Raw genomic sequence first — 17683 nt, 5'->3', positions numbered from 1 at the left:
GCCGGTGAGTATGTGGAGAAGGGGAACCCTCCTACACTGTTGGTGGAGATGGTTATATCTGGGGGTCTTGGATTCAGAGATGGTGCCACTGATGGTGGTTGGGATGTGTGAGCACAGGGGCAAGGCCTACACCAATCAGAGATCCCTCCTGGCACAAGCACCCATAATTGCTCCCTCAGCCCTCCTTTCACTGTGATAAGACATGAGGCCACTGACCAGCTCTGCTTTCTTACAGAAGTTTTGTGTCCTATCTTTAAACAGAGCTGGGCTTTGAAGTCAGGTTTGTCCACTCTCAAACACGGTGGGCAAACTGAGCCTTGATTACACTGGCCCTTCCTCAGGAATTGTTTCTTTTGCTTCTCTCCCTTCTCTTCCTTGCCCTTTTCTCCTTGCTGCATTCCAGCCCTACCCAGCTTCTGACTTCCCTGTTTTTCTTTTCTACTCTGAGCTAATGCTTTGCTTGAGTAGTGCTTGGCACTCCTGAAGACACACGTCCTGGTTGTTTTGGGTAACCACCCACCAAACCCAGTCCCACCCCCATATGAGTTTCTTCATTCTGAAGTCAGCCTCATGGGATGAGAGGGAGTGGACAGCAGCAGACAACAGAAGACAGTGGGACTGATACATTTATGCATTAATTCCTCAGAACTCGTGAAATTTCTGCTGATCTTGGAATGATGCTATATTAGTCAGGCTTCTCCAAAGAAACAGAACCATCAATAGGATATGAATACAAATACAGAAAGAGAATTATAAGGAACTGGCTCATACAATTATGGAGGTTGACAAGTTCCAAGACCTGCAGGGTGAGTTGGCAAGCTGGAGAACCAGGAGAGTTGATGGTGTTGTTCTAGTCCGAAGGCTGGCAGGCTTCAGACCCAGAAACAGCTGATATTTCAGTTCAAGTCCAAAGGCAGGAAGAAAGCTGATGTCCTAGCTAGAAGACAGTGAGGCAGGAGGAATTCCCTCTTGCTCAGCTTTTTTGTTCTATTCAGGCCTCCAACTGATTGGATGAGGCCTACCCACATTAGGGAGGGCAATCTGCTTTACTCAGTCTATCTATTTAAATGTTAATTTCATCCAAAAACACCCTCACAGAAATACCCAGAATAACATTTGACAAATGTCTGGGTACCCTGTGGCCCAGTCAATTTGCCACATAAAATTAACCATCACAGATGCCTTCTTTAACACATGTTCAATATCTAACAAATATCTGTATGGTAAAATTTTTCCCCCAACCTGGACTGACTTACTTCAGAAAAATGTTCAGAAATTGAAGAGCGCCCATGTGAGCATTCTAAGTGGATGAAAGGTTGGAAGGAAAGTAAACAGCTCTAGGGCTGGCTCGTGGCTCACTAGGGAGAGTGTGGTGCTGATAACACCAAGGCCATGGGTTTGGATCCCATATAGGGATGGCCGGTTAGCTCACTGGCTGAGCGTGGTGCTGACAACACCAAGTCAAGGGTTAAGATCCCCTTACTGGTCATCTTTTTAGGGAAAAAAAAAAAAAAAAAGTAAACGTCTCTAGAGAAAAGAATGAAGTAACAATCTTAAATGTGTGAAGAGATAATTACTTACTAACTCGATGTGTGACCTGAAATGACACTTCCCTTTAGTACTCAGTTTCCTCATATGTAAAGAGGGGCTGAACTAGATGACTTTAAAATTCCTGCCAGCCCTGAAGTTCTATGACTTCCTGAGAGGGGAATACTACCCCCCATATCCACTGTGGTAGATCAAGAAGGAATAAATTTGGATTTTTCTTTTTGGCGGCTAGCTGGTATGGGGATCTCGACTTTTTTTTTTTTTTTTTAAAGATGACCAGTAAGGGGATCTTAATCCTTGACTTGGTGTTGTCAGCACCACGCTCACCCAAGTGAGCAAACTGGTCATCCCTATATAGGGATCTGAACCCGTGGCCTTGGTGTTATCAGCACCACACTCTCCCAAGTGAGCTATGGGCCGGCCCTGGGATCCCAACTCTTGACCTTGATGTTCTAATCAACTATGCTAACCAGCCAGCCTGAATTTATTTTAAGCTTTTAAAAAACCCTTTTGTTTTGAAAAAATTTTGTACTTGCTGAAGAGTTGCAAGAATAGGACAATGAATTCCCATTTACTTGTACCTTTCAACTAGACTTACCAACTGTTAACATTTTTGCCACATTTATTTACATTGATATAATTCACATACCATGAAATTCAACCTTATGAAGTTTAATTGGTGGTTTTTAGTATACTAACAAGCTTGTGCAGCCATAACCACGATCTAATTATAGAACATTTCCATCACCCCCACGAGAAGTCACTCCCCACTCCTGCCTTCCCTCAGCACCTAGGAACCACCAATTTTCATTCTGTCTCTATGGATTTGCCTAGCTGGACATTTCATATAAATGGAATCATACAATATGTGGCCTTTTGTGTCCAGCTTCTTTTAGCGTAATGTTTTCGAGGTTCATCCACATTGTAGCATGCATCAATACTTCATTCCTTTTTATGGCTGAATCATGTTCCATTGTATGGCTATACCACATTTTGTTTGCCCACTCCTCAGATGATAGACATCTGGGTTGTGTCTTCTATAAATAATACTGCTATCAACATTGTAGAGCTAGGGCTGGATCTCTGGTGCTCACAGACCCCTTGAGCTCATTCAAAAACCCTTTACACACGGGTCTATGAGCTAGGTAACTGGCAAAAAGGTCCTTGGAGCCTTGGTTGAAGAAGGAATAGTCGTTATTCAGCACACACAACACTATGAACTAAGCACTCCACAGAGAAACTCAGAGACTCAACAGCTACCGGCAAAGTGCAAAGAAAAACTGAGCAGCTGCCAGCAGAGTAAACATGCTCTATTTTTATTTTTTATTTTTTTATTTTTTATTTTTTTTGTCTTTTTCGTGACCGGTACTCAGCCAGTGAGTGCACCGGCCACTCCTATACAGGATCCGAACCCGCGGCGGGAGCGTCGCAGCGCTCCCAGCGCCGCACTCTACCAAGTGCGCCACGGGCTCGGCCCAAACATGCTCTATTTTTAGATGCAAGCTCTGCTGGCCAGCTCTGCTAACAAACTGAAGAACACACAATAGCAATTAACTAGAAAGATACATTGGTGCACATGGGCACTAACTCCACCCACACACAACTTGTTTACAAGAAATGTGGAGTGAGCCTGACTAAATTATCCTATTTTCCCCACAAACATTCATGTACAAGTTTTTATGTGGACATATGTTTTAATTTCTCTTGGGTATATACCTAGGAGTGCAATTTATGGGTCATGGTAATGGCTGACCTAAAAGAAACTGAGGCTGAACATATAAAGCATAGATTTACTGGGCCAATATGATGACTGCAACCAGAGAAATGCATAGGTCAGGTTGCCCTGAGAAATGCATTCCAAAGAGGGCCAGAAGAGCTTAGCTTCTTATAACCACAAGGAGAGGGATGACTCAAAGGAGAGAGAGAGAGAGAGAACAACCCCATCTAATTACTTCATTGGTTTTTCTCTGAGGTATAGATTTGGACTTGTTACTAGGTTACATTCTACATGCAGCAACCTAGGGTAAGGGTCACAAGAAGCATTCTTGGTTATTTTATGGCTTTCTGGTGTCATCATGTCTGCTTCTAAGTAAAAATGGTCTTATGATAATGTTTTCCAGGACATGCGGATTTGACTACTCACTTTTTCCAGATTTCCCAAGGCACTATAATTTAGCTGACTTGGTCAAAGCATATTTTTTGTTGTTGTTAGCATAGCTTTATGCTTAATACTTTGAAGAACTGCCAGACTGTTTTCCAAAGCAGCTGTACCATTTTGCATTCCCACCAGCAATGTCTGAGGACTCTAATTGCTCCACATCCTTGTCAACACTTGTCATTGTCTGTCTTTTTTATTCTAGTCATCCTAGTGGGTGTGAAGTGGTATCTTGTGGTTTTGACTTGCATTTCTCTAATGACTAATGATGTTGGACATCATTTCATGTGCTTATTGGCCATTTGTGTATCTTCTTTGGAGAAATGTCTATATTGAAAGCCTTTGCCCATTTTAAAATTGGGTTATTTGTCTTTTGATCATTGAGTTGTAAGAGTTCTTTTTATATTCTGAATACTAAGCCCTTATCAAGGTGGCATAGAGTGACAGTGGCAAGGTGCCTACATTCAGAGATAAGTTTATGCCCAATACATATAGATCTAAAACATTCTGGAGAAAAGGAAACTATGGCTTGATATTTTCTATTGCAATAATTTTTTTTAACAAATAGAACTTTAGCTATCTCATCAAACCCTAGGGTGAAGGAAATAGATGTTAGAAACTCTTGCTCTGATCTTACCTAGGGGTGTATTAGTCAGTACACTTTTAGTTGCAAAACGACTAAAATCTCAGCTCAAATTGGTCATGCCAGAAAGGAATTTATTGCCTGAGTACCGGAAAAGTTAAATAATGAAGTGAATTCAGGGGCTCCCACGATGCTATCTGGCTCGAACTTTCTACTCTCTCTTTCAGCTCCACTCTTGGATATTTGCTCCATTTCCCAGCCAGGCCTTTACCTAATGGTGGTTAAGAGGACTGCTTAACTTCAGGCTTTCCTCAGAGCACTACATTCAACAGAAAACAAGCAGGCTCTTTCCTTGCAGTTTACAGATGACCCAGGATTCACTCTGATTTGACCGGGATTTTGTGTCCTGATTGGTCTGGGGTCTGGGAATTACTTGTCTACTCCTTGTGCTGGGAATAGAATCACATGGATGAGAGGAAGGTGGGGTGCTTCCATGAAAAGGAAATCTAAGCAGTTTTACTTAAAAAGGGGGAAATGGATGCTGAAACAGCAAATGTCTCCCAAAAATGATAGAACACTGGGCTTGTAAAGCCAGCCCATACCCTGAGCTTTCCCTTTCCCTGCAGAATTGGGCTCCCCTCCTTGGTGTTGTTGGCAGAGCCTTGTCTTCACTTTCCACTAGCACACTCATCACATGGTGTTGTCATAGGTTGTTCCCATGTCTGTCTCCAGAATGTCTTCTCTCAGATCTCAGCAAGAAAGGAAATAAGATAGCTACTCAAATAAATGAAAGGTCATACTAGAGATATACCACAATATGCAATGGGTATTCAAGGAAGGGCAAGATTGAAGGGGTCAAGAAAACTATTCTAGGGTCTCTTTGAGGGCCCTGAGAAATTAAACAAATGAGTAGCTGACAGGGTCCAAAATATCCCCTTTACTATTGATAGAAGGGCTGGGTTGGAGGACAAGGCTTTAAATCTGTTAACTAAGTGAGCTGCTAATACAAATCCCATAACAAGGCAGACTAATGCACTCAGTCATGGCAGCATTAGACCAGAGAAAGCCTCCTGTGGCCCTGCAGGAGTAGAGCCCCTCAGCAAGAGCAGTAGGATTCTATACCCTGCAGGCGACTCACTCCCAACAGGAAGGAGGGGTGGAGTTGGCCTATGCATGACCAGTTCCCTGGCCCCACCTACCTATCATAGTAGTAATCTTTTACTTTCCCTGGGGCAAAGTAAATAAAGGAGAGGAAAGAGAACAGGAATATTACCTCAGTGGAGCCTCCTGCACGTGGAAGGAAACCAGTAAGGTTTCCAAAGGTTTATGGAGAAACTGGCATTTAAGATGAGCCCACCTAGGTCCTGAGCAGGGGGAAGTAGAGACTTCAGGCCAATACTATTGGATGCAGCTTCTTGTTACCCCCACTGTCAACATGGCCCTACTCTTGTCCCATGTCCAATAACTGCCCTCTTGCCTTGCCTCCTAGCTTGGGTTGCTATGGCGCAGTACCTCTACACCCTGGTACTCGGGTCCCAACTTGCTCATACGTGGTTGTGCATCTCTATACCCTAAGATAATTTCCCAGCTGCAGCTGGCTTTGTTCCTCTGCACTTGCAACACTGCAGTGAATAGGTCTACTTCCAGGTCCAGCAGCCCTGCTGCTGGGCTCCTTTCCACAGCGAAGGTATAGTATTAACCTAAGGTGAGCTAGAAACGCACTAACCACAGGGAAGGGAGGAAGCAGTAAGGAGTTGTGTGCTCCACTTCCTGCCCTGGGCTCCAGGCCCTGCACTGCCTGTTGGGAAAATGGGGGTAACTCTTGCCTACTACATGAGGCAGGGAAACCTTGCTCCCAAGGCTGGGTGTGGGTAGAGGCTGCCTGAACACGTATTCTAACCAAAGATGCTCATCTGGTTCTGAGAAAAGTTGACTTGAGGTGTCTCTGGTCTTGCAGTTCCACACACAGCTCCATCCTTGGTGACAGAAAGCTGCTTTTATGAATTGTTTTTAGGTTATGAATTAGGAAGAAATTGCCTGCTGTGAAGAAAGAGATTCCACATACTGAGGATTAAGTGGATAAATACTGTAAGCACTTTCCATTCTGAATAATGGATGAATGGAGCTTTGGATTGCATATGCATTTTGAAGGGAAGAAAAGGCACTTAAAGCTGCCTTTTGGCCTGATAATTGGAGCCCAGGGGTTGCATCAGACTTAGACAACATACTCTTCAAGCACGTGCTGGGGAGGGACCAAGGCATAGACACCAAAGCTAACAATAACCAAATTAGAGTAGGTCCATTTAACCCTCTATGGAATGTCTGCCCTCGGGTGTAATGCCTGAGAAATTATTTCCGTACATTGCCTCTAAGACAATAACACAGTTGCTTCCTAACTCTGCCTGAGCCTCAAAGTGGGAGACAGGTCTCTAGTCTGGGACCTGGAACCTGCAGGCCATGAGGAAGGGCAGGACAGAGGGCAAGGGCATCTGCTAAGGGACACCAGAGAGGGACGACTGGAGAGGGAGTATACAGAGTCCCACCACTGTCCAGGCAGAGAGAGCCCATGATCTAACTCCCACCACCAGTTTTCCGGACAAGGATACTCTATTGAGCCCCATGACAGTATCTTCAAGTTGGGTTCCCTGGCAGCATATTTTGAGATGGAGATTAGCATGCAGGAAATGTATTGGGCATGCTCTCAGGTTTAACACCTATGGGGGAAGGGAAGGAAACAGCCTTAGTCAAAAGGAGAAGTTGGCTGCAAAGTAGTCTCTACAAACACCTCAGCTGACCCCAGAGAGTTCTGAAGCTGGAATGGACTTAAGTGTTGTCCTGAGCTGGAGTGAGGGGCCAGGCCTTTATACCCCAGCTTTGGCCAGTCACTAGATGCATGCTGTCCCCAGAGAGGGGGGTGTGACCTTGGGTCAGGAAGCTCTCTTCACTTGGGGGCAATTCCTGAAGATGGCCGACAATGGAGAGCTTGGTCAGCCAGCAACACTCCCAGCAGCAAGAGGCAGAAATCCTTCTGTCATTAAGGGGGATATGAGTGGTGTACCGGGGTGTCCACTAACCCTTGTGCCACTCAGATCCACTCCTTTATATGGATTCTGGAAGCAGCACTTCTTTTTCTGGGGGAAACTGATGGTTCCTGGAATGAACCGCAGTCCCCCCAATGCAGATGTTCTCGAGGCCTCAACTGATACCAGCTCCCTCTTCTATTCATTTTAGATTGTCCTCGCCCTTAGAAGCACCTCTACTGAGCCCTGGCCACCATACTGTTTTCTGGCCATGGCTGCTGCATTTGCCCATTTACCCTCAAAATGGGGTAAGGGTGTATGAAGAGACACCCACTGGATCAGCTAAGCTTTGCTCCCATTGTGCAACTGCAGCCCTGCCTCCTTCTGATGGTCAGGGTCAATTACTCATACCACGATGGTGACTCCTGCTTCTTGCCTACCAGTCCTTTGGCATAGTTTTGTTGTATCCCCTAAAGGAAACATTTCATCTTTGGGAAACAGGACCTCAAAACCCTTGAAGCTTAGAGTTATGGTGACAGAAATACCCACTGAGATTAATAGTAAGTGGAGCTACTCCTACTTCGACCCCTCAGTTTCTGGACCCATCAATTCTTTCCAGCGGGACATAATACCATACTGATTATTGATAGGGTGTATACTGTGTCCTGGAAGATGGGGCTCCATCCTTACTTGGTATCATTTCTGAGCTAGCACCTCATTTATGCCTTCAACAGGCCACTCCTTCTGTTCATGGCAGCATATTCTGGTGAATCCCACAGTCATGTGCCACCCTCATGCCTCCTTTGCTCTGCAGTGGGGTCCTTGGGTCTAACGTGATGTTATGTGGGATGCTATGTCAGTGCATAAACACCCAGTAAGACCTCAGATAGTGGTGCTGGCTGAGGACCTGCAAGCAGAAAAGGCAAACCATACCCATAATGTGTCAATTCTAGTCAAAATAAATTGCTGCCATTTCCAGGATGGAAGGGACCCACTGTAGTCAACTTGTCAAGTGACAGCTTGCTCTTCTTGAAGGATGCTGCTGTTTTGGGGGATCAGCATTGACTTCATTGCTGGACATTCAGCAGTAGCAGTGGCTACATCAGCCTTTGTGAATGAGAACCCATGCTATTGGGTCTGTGTATTGTCCCTATTCCTACCACCATGGCTATTCCATTCACATGCCCACTGTGCCAGTAATGGGGTGGCTGGCTGATAGCATTGGCTGATGTCAAACTGACTGAATCATTCTGTCTCCTTGGTTGTTTAGTGTTTCTTTTTCTTTTTTTTAAAGAGTTCTCTTCTATTAGAGACACAAATAAGCTATTATTTGATCCACTGGTTTTGGCTGTCATACTCGGCTTTGAGGGAAGCTGGTCTGAAAGAATGAATCCTCCTTGTAGGGACTTGCTGTGCCAAGACATGGTTTAATAGAGAAAGCAATGATACACATGATGAACTGGACAAAGCAACTCCAGAGCCTGGGTGGGACATTTCTTCCCAAGGTCCCTGTCTCATGAAGGTTGCGGCAGGGCAGACAAAGAGCAAGACAGAAACAGAGCACCCCAAAGAGATTTAAAAATTTTTTCTTTATTTTTATAGCAGTTTTAGTTTTACAGAGAAATTGAGCAGAAAGTACAGACAGTTCCCATACTCTCCCCACCAACATATGCAGTTTCTCCTATTATTGACATGTTACATTAGTGTGCTACATTTGTTACAATTATGAATCAATATTGATATGCTATTGTTAACTTAATTTTATATTAGGGTTTTCTCTTTGCATTGGACAGTTCTATGGGTTTTGCCTAATGCTTAAGGTTGTTCAGTGTTTTTCATGGAACATGCTCTCTGGTGGGCATCTTCACACTTCTTGCCTATTCAAATAGTCCATCCACATGCCTCTATCCCAGACCTCCTTGTTCTTGATTTTCTCACCTTTCTGCTTCCAGAGCCCTGTTCAACTAGTCAAGGCAATTGCTATTACCCATGAGTCCATATATAGTCTAACCTTAGGCTGCATTTCTTCACACACAAAGTGGATGAACAGATGTGCCACTGAGATTTATCCACTGGGAGGATTTCCCTTGCCACTGTTTTTCAAGGTCAGCCCACCATGGGCTTTAGCACAGCCACAGTTCATTTTCATCTGGTATCCTCATACCAGTCTGGTCCATCTGTGAATCAAGCTTTGCTTTTTTTCCTTCTTTGTCAGTTGATCATAAAGGGACCTTACGCCCCCATGCAGCTGTAGGTGTGAGCCAATGGAGAGGCACTGGAGCAACAGTGGCAGGTGACATGGGTGTCTAGGCCACCTGCCTGCGTAGCTCTGCTCATGCCCAATTCTGGATGTACCACTTTCTCTTACTATAGATTATTACTAGGCCCACTCAAGTTTACGTCTTGGTGGGCTTGATAGGCAGAACCTAACCTATACAGACTGTTCTAGACACATGGTCACTTGGTGCCTCTTGCCAAGTGTTCCATCTCTGGCAGGATCTAGTAGTACTCCAGGAGCTATTCTTCAAAAGTTTTATAATTTTCTACTACACATGGTATGGTCTTGCTCCAGAACTCTAGGAACCTACATTTGTGATTGTCCTACTGGGGCTTGCTATAAACTCCACCTTGGATACCTGTAATGGGGGGTGACCAGAGGCTCAGCAAAGCTGCTTGCTAAGATAGAAGGAGAATCTAGAATGGACAATAGAGGAAGGGAGATGATGAGTATCATTTGAAGCATCAAGACTGTAGGGTCTGCCACTTGTACCACCTGGACCTGCTGCACAGCCCTCTCCTATTTTGGACCCACTCAAAGCCGGCAGCCTTTTGTGTTACCTGGTATTTAGGCTAGAGCAGTATTCCCAGGTGTGGAATATGCTGCCTCTGAAAAATGAATAGACATACCAGAAGTTGTGCTCCTCTCCTGTGGGAGGTATGATTTGCAATCATTTATTCCTCCCTTTACAAGATGTCTCAGCTTGCCTAGACCACTGGACTCCTAAAAAGTTCACTGATGAGGCAAGCTCTTAAATATTCATAGGGCTTATTTTCCACTTTTTAGAGTGTATGTGTCTCACCCAAAGTACTTGCCACTTCTTGCTCATCTGGCCTTATTAGCATGAGGCACATGATGTCATATTAGGGACTATATATAGGACTAATAGGAAGTTCTAAGAAATATCCAGTCCTCACCTCTTTTGAACATATTTTGACAGAGTTAACACAGCCATAAATATATACTGTTATCCATTCCAAGTGAATGTAAAACATTGGATAGAAAAGAATGAGTTGGCCAGATCAATGACCAGATAGTATACGCTGTGCAGACTATGGAAATCTACTCCAGCAAAGACTACATCTGGCACAGCAGCTGTAACCGGGGCTACTATTTGGTTTGTTGTAGTCTACTGTCACTCTGCAGGATATACCTGGATTTTGTAGGGTACAGACTGGTGAATTAAGAGGAGATTTGATGGGATCACTACCCATACATCCTTTGTTCTTGAAGGTGGCCCTAATCTCTGCCATTCCCCTGGGATGCAATATTGTTTCTGATTTATTATCTTAGCTGGTTGTATTAGTTCCCTATTGTGGCATAACAAATCAAATCAAAATTTAGTGGCTTAAAACAAATATTTATCATATAGACAGTTCCAGACACAGTTCTGTGGGTCAGGAATCCAGGCATGGCTTAGTGGGTACTTCTGGCTCACAATCTCTTACAAGGCTTCAGTAAAGATGTTAGCTAAGGCTGCAGTCATGTCAAGGCTCAAATGGGGGAGGATTCACTTCTGAGCTTACTTGCATAGAGCTGTTGGCTACTCATGTGTCCTTACCAGCTATTGCTGGAGACATCAGTTCCTTGCCACATATGCCACTCCATAGAGCTACTCACAAAATGGCAACTTGTCCCCCCCCCCCCCCCCGCTGCCAAAAAAGATCTCTGAGAAAGGGAAAGAGCAAGACAGGGTACCCAAAATGGAAGCCACAGTCTTTCTGTAATCTAATCTCAGAAATGATATCCTATTACTTCTGCATATTCTACTCACTGGAAGTGAGTCAATAAGCCCAGCCCACACTCAAGGGGAGGGGAATACACTAGGGCATAAATACCAGGAGGTGATGAGGATCACTGGGGGCTATTTTAGTGGTTTCCTACCAAACTAGCAAATCCTTCCCCCTATGAATCTGGCCTCCTCTTCAGTTCTGGATCTGAAAACTGGCTCAGGTATGGAAATCAGGCAAGGGATCTTAGCTTTTCTTGGGGGGAACTTCCCTTAGCTTCTTCATCATCCACTCTTGGTTTCTTTTGATTATATAGAGTTGGCAAAGCCCTTGTGGGCTGCCCATCTCTCCTGCCTCTGGGATGCCATGTTCTGTTAACCATCTCCATAGCTAAGGGTTAGGCTTTTCTGGCTGCCACATCAACCTTGCCACTCATTGTGACAACTGCGCTTGATTTGCTTCTTATAGTAAGTACTGCTACCTGGCTTCTATTATTTTGGGATCTCCACTGCTATCAGGAACCCAGTTCTGTAAGGCAGCTCCTACTATGATCCCCAGACCATGCAGGAACACCCAGTGATTATCTCAGTAATGTTGCCACTCCTCTCACCAGCCATCCCTATTGGTTCAGTAAATAAGGCATCCTCTGGGCCTTCCCAAAGAACACAGTCATCTGGTGGGCTTTCATTTTAAAAGGAGTAGAGGCAGTGTGAGTACAGGTAAGGTTGGGAGATTTGGTGGTGGGAAAATGTGGCAGTTCTTGTCTAATGGTTTCTAATTTCTCATATAAACAAGGCAGGTCATCAGCTGAGAGTTGGGTCTCAATAATAATGTTTGTACTGTGAGACCTATCTCCTTGGTCATAATTGCCACTACTGGAAAAGGGATGGGCTCCTAATCCAAGTGAAGGCATTAGATTCTTCCTTTTGGGAGCCTCAAATGAGGTTCAAAGATATTAGTATCTGTTAGTGCTCAAACTGGAAGGATTTGTAAATTTAGAAACTGTGGGTCAGACATCTTTCTTTATGTAAATGGAAAAGCAGAGAAGATTTGGGTAGAGGTTGGGTGAATGAGGAATAAAGCAGAAAGAAAGTAGAGAATAAAAATGGAAAGAAAATAAATAAGAGGGCTGGCCGGTTAGCTCACTAGATAATGTGTGGTGCTGATAACACCAAGGTCACGAGTTCAGATCCCCATACCAGCCAGTTGCCAAAAAAGAAGAAAATTAAATAGGTAGATAGATAGATAGATAGATAGATAGATAGATAGATAGATAGATAGATAGATAACCAAATAGCCACATAGCCCTGGAGTTGCAGGACAGTAATTAGCTAGGTTCCTGTGTTAGTTCGAGTCCTCTGAGAAGATGCCCAGACAGGATTAGAAGTGCAAGAGATGTGTTGGAAAACACTTGTGAAGGAAAATGGGGAAGGAGCCAGAGGAGCTTGAGAGAGCAGTAATCTAACCCCTGTGGAACAGAGAGGGAAGAAGGAAGAGGGTCTAAGACCTCTCTTAGCCTGCAGGATAGTTCTAAGAAGACTTGAGCAGAGCTGATGGGGAGTGCTTGAGCCAAAGTCACCTGTCAGACAAGTTCCCCATCTCCCAGGAATGAGCCTGCTTTAGTACTCCTATTGTGCTCAGTCACTGGGTGGGGCCGCTCATGGGAAGGATGGTCTCAGCGCAAATGCAGTGATGGATTCCAGAGCCCAACAGCTGGGGGCTTTGGGTTAGTTATGCTCCCTGCAGTCAGAGATCTCAGAAGTGTATTCTCATGGCCACTACAGTTCCCAATGTCTTTCCAGTTCCTTGTTCTAGTACTTCATGAAATTCAAGTGCATTTCCTGTCCTTTCCATTTTGAGTTTCTTGAGATGCTCCTCTGTCTTTCAAACTCTGTTCCCTATTTATGCTTAAACTATTTTGAGTGGATTTCAAGTACCTGCCACAACAAAAAGAACGTTGATTGAAACTGTAACATGGAGATTGCAATCTCAATTTTTCTATATGAGAGTACTTCAATAGTTTATGGAAAGATTCATATTATCTTTTAATTCTATATTTTCATGAACCTTTTGAAGTATTCTCATATAAAGGGGGAGGGAGGAGGTTATAATAATTGTATTAATTATTCCTTATAACCTGTAAAGGGTTGTACAGTTTACAATGTACTTTAACTTACACAATCTCATTTGAGCCTTATAACAACCCTTGAACACAGTTAGGGCTGGCATTATTATCTGTACCTTACAGATGAAGAAGCTAAGTTTCAGAGACAATATAAATTCCACTGAATTGAAAAAAAAGGAAAACAAAGAGTGGGAGAAGAGAAATCATATAAATAATAGCCTCTACCTACAGAAATAGTGAGCCGAAAGCAGTGCTGCATTTCTGGAGAGATTGCAGAGATTAGTGCCACCACTAATCAATAATTTGAAAGATGCAGAGCTGATGATTTCTACCACGTTCCCATTCAACTTAGCTATCTGGCCTGTGCAGATCAAATATGGATCTTAGAGAATGAAGTGAATTATCATAAACTTAATTATGTTGTGACTCCAACTGCAGCTGCTGTTCCAGATGTGGTTTTATTGCTAGAGCAAATCAATACATCCCCTGGAACAAAGTATGCAGCTATCGATCTTATGAATGCTTTTTTTCCTCAATAATTTTTAGCAAAGACCATCAAAAGCAGTTTGCTTTGAGCTGGCACGGCTAGTAATACCCATTCATTATCCAACTCCCCAATCATCTGTCAACTGTATCAACTCCCCAATTATCCATCATAATCTAGTCTGCAGAGACTTTGTTCTCTTCTCTACTCCACAGGATATCACATTGACCTAATACATTGACCATATCATGCTGGTTGGAAGTAGAAAGTACTCTAGCCACCTTGATAAGATATATGTGTGTCAGAAGGTAGGAAATAAATCCCACAAAGATTCAGTGAAATTTCTAGGGAATCTAATGGGATGAGGCGTGTTGAGCTATCCCTTTCAAGGTGAAAATTAAGTTGTTGCATCAGGCCCCTCCTACCACTAAAGGGAGAGGCACAATGCCCAGTGGGTTTGGATTTTGAAGGCAACATATACCTCATTGAGATGTTCCTCTCTGACTCATTTTCTGAATAACCTAAAAGGCTGTCAGTTTTGAGTGGGGCCCAGAACAAAAGAAGGCATTGTCAATAGTTCTGCCTGCCCAGCAAGCGACTCTGCCACTTGGCCCATGACTCAGCTGTAGTAATGGTCTATAGGATGCTGTGTGAATCACTGTGCAGACCCTCAGGACTTTGAAGGAAAGCTATGCCATCTGTAGTGAGTGCTTATAACTATGTTGCCTCAGCATCCATTCTAAGTATGTTAGACTTTCTCATACCAGAAGCAGGGCTTAGTGGCCCTTGACAGTTTCCAGTTCTTCAGCACCTCAGTGTGATCAATCTAGATATCTGCCTTATACAACCAACCCCCGGTGACTTCCCTATGGGACAGCTAGATACAACCTACTTGACTTACCACACTGACCCCCTTACTCTGCATGGACTGCCCAGATATGCTACAGTGACCACCTCTCAGTCACAGTGTGACTTCATGGAACTTGTATACCTACCAATTAGAGCTCCCCTCAGGAAACCTGCTTGGGTAATACCCTGAACCCCAGTAAAGGCTTCAGCCCACAGGTTCCTAGTTCTCTCTCTTGCTCCCCACCCCCTGGTTAAGTGTGCATGTCCTGAATGGCTCCACGATTCCCACTGGCCTTGTGAGGCATGCTGCCCTCCTCTCTCTGATATTTGTCAATAATACACTACTTCTGTTATTTTATGTGTTTTGTTGTGTTGCCTCCTCTGTGTCTCATCTGACCAACACACTCGAACCTAACTCTCCTCCCAGTCAGAGCTCTCCTAGAGAGTGGCTATGTTGGTAGAAATAAACTGAACACAGGTCAAACAAGAGCCACAAGGGTGTCTGCCAGTATAAATAAGTTTCCCATGACAGGGACACCTGGTCACGGATCAAACACTTACGCATTAGGCCATCTGCCAGGATAAAGAAGTATCCCATGAAAGGCATACCGCAAACATCAATGACAACCTCCCCTGTCAGGGCAGGGCCAGAATTTATAGCCACTCTCCACAGAGAGACTTAAAGGCCAAATCAGAAAAAATACAACATCATCCTCTGCAGATAATTATCTTCCTTTTGTTACTGGGCCCTAACAGAAACTGAACACTTGACCATGGGCCACTAAGTTACCAAATGTCCTGAGCTGCCCATGATAAACTGGGTATTATATGACCCATCAAGCCATTAAGTTGGGCATGCACAGCAGCATTCCATCACTCAGTAGAAATGGAATAAATGAGACTGGAACTGAGCAGATCCTGAATGTGTAAGTAAGTTCTAAGAACAACTACTCCTGCTGCATTGCTTCTCCTCTCTCAATCCACATCCATGGCCTCATAGGGAATCCCCTATTACTAGCTGACTAAGGAAGAAAACAATTTTTTGAAAAATTTCAAGTCTGGTTCCTGGTTACAGCATATATTGGTATAATCCCACTCAAAAGTGGTCCTGAGAGTAGTCATCAAAATAAATCCTCACAGTGGGCAGAATATCAGTGCATCTAGTTGTTCATTTTGCCTGGGAAGAGAGATGGCTAGAGTTGTAGACCTACATTAAAAGAACACGACTGGAAAAAGGTAAAAGATCGAATGCTTTCTCCTAAAACTGGAAACAAGGCAAGGATGTCTGCTCTCACTACTTCTATACAACATTGGATATTCAATCCAACATTAGAGATTCTAGTCAGTGAAACAAGGCAAGGAAAATAAACAAGTACAGATTGGAAAGGAAGAAATAAAACTGTCTATTTGTAGAGAACATGATTATGTACATAAAAATTCTAAAGAATCAAAAAAAATAAGATACTAGAACTAATAAGTGAGATTAGCAAGATTGCAGGATACAAAGGTAATATATAAATAATTGTATTTCTACATACTAGCAATGAGGAATTGGAAGTTGAAATTTAAAAATGCCATTTGCAATAGCATCAAAAATTAAAATACTTAGGGATAAATTTAACAAAATATGTTTAAGACCTGTATACTGAAATCTAAAAAAACATTGCTGACAGAAATTAAATGGAGATATAAATAAATTAATGGAGAGATATACCATGTTCATGGGTTGAGAAGACTCCACATTGTTAAACCATAAATTCTCCCCAGATTAATCTAAAGATTCAATGCAATCCCAATCAAAATCCCATCAGGCTTTTTTGTAAAAATTGGCAAGGTGATTAAAAAATTTATATGGAAAAGCAGAGAACTTGGCCAAAATGATTTTGCAAACTAAGAACCAAGTTAGAGGACTTAAACTTACTGATTTCAATACTTACTTTATAGCTACACCAATCAAGACAGGGTGATACTGGCACAAGGATAGACATGGATCAATGAAACAGAATAGAGAGTCTAGAAATACTTGTTGGCCTGTACACCAAGTTTCAACAAAGGTGCCAAAGCTTGTAATGGGAGGTAAGGATAATCTTTTTAACAAATAGTGCTAGAATAACTTGATGTCTCTATAGGAAAAAAACATACCCCAATCCTTACCTGACCTCATATATAAAAATTAACTCAAAATGTATCATTGACATAAATGTAAAAGTGAAAACTATAAAATTTCTAGAGGAAAACATAGAAGGCCTTTGTGACATTTGAATAAGCAAAGATTTCTTAGGACATGCTGTGGGTTGAATGTGTACCCCACAGAGGTTTGTGTGTTGGAGACTTGATCTCCATTGTACCCGTGTTAAGAGGGTGGGCAATCCTACTATGGTGATTGAAAGGTGGGGCCTTTAGGAGGTGATTAGGTTGTGAGGATTGTACCCTTGTGAATGAATTAATCCATTGATAGTTTAATGGGTGGTCATGGGCATGGTTATGATGGCTTTATAAGGAGAGCGAGTGAGAAACTTAACTCTCTCTTGCTCAGCCCATTAGCCATGTGATAGATACCCTGAGTCGCTGAAGAAAAAGGGCCACATCAGATATGTTCCCTGGACTTTGGACTTCCCAGCCTCCAAAACTGTAAGAAATAAATTATACTTCTTTATAAATAACACAGTTTCAGGTATTCTGTTATAAGCAAGAGAAACAGACTAATATAGGACACAAAGAGAACAAACCATTAAAAGAAAAATTTGATATATTAGACTTCACCAAAATCAAATACTTGTTTTCTTCAAAAGACACAATTAAGAGAATGAAGAGGCAAGCCCAGAAACATCTATCTGACACAGGTTTTGTATCCAGAATACATAAACAATTTATAGTAAAAGAAAAACAATTTTAAATAAAAAATGGGCAA

Source organism: Cynocephalus volans, chromosome 14 (assembly GCF_027409185.1).
Source record: "Cynocephalus volans isolate mCynVol1 chromosome 14, mCynVol1.pri, whole genome shotgun sequence".
Taxonomy (NCBI): domain Eukaryota; kingdom Metazoa; phylum Chordata; class Mammalia; order Dermoptera; family Cynocephalidae; genus Cynocephalus; species Cynocephalus volans.
Note: the sequence above shows the minus strand (reverse complement) of the source record.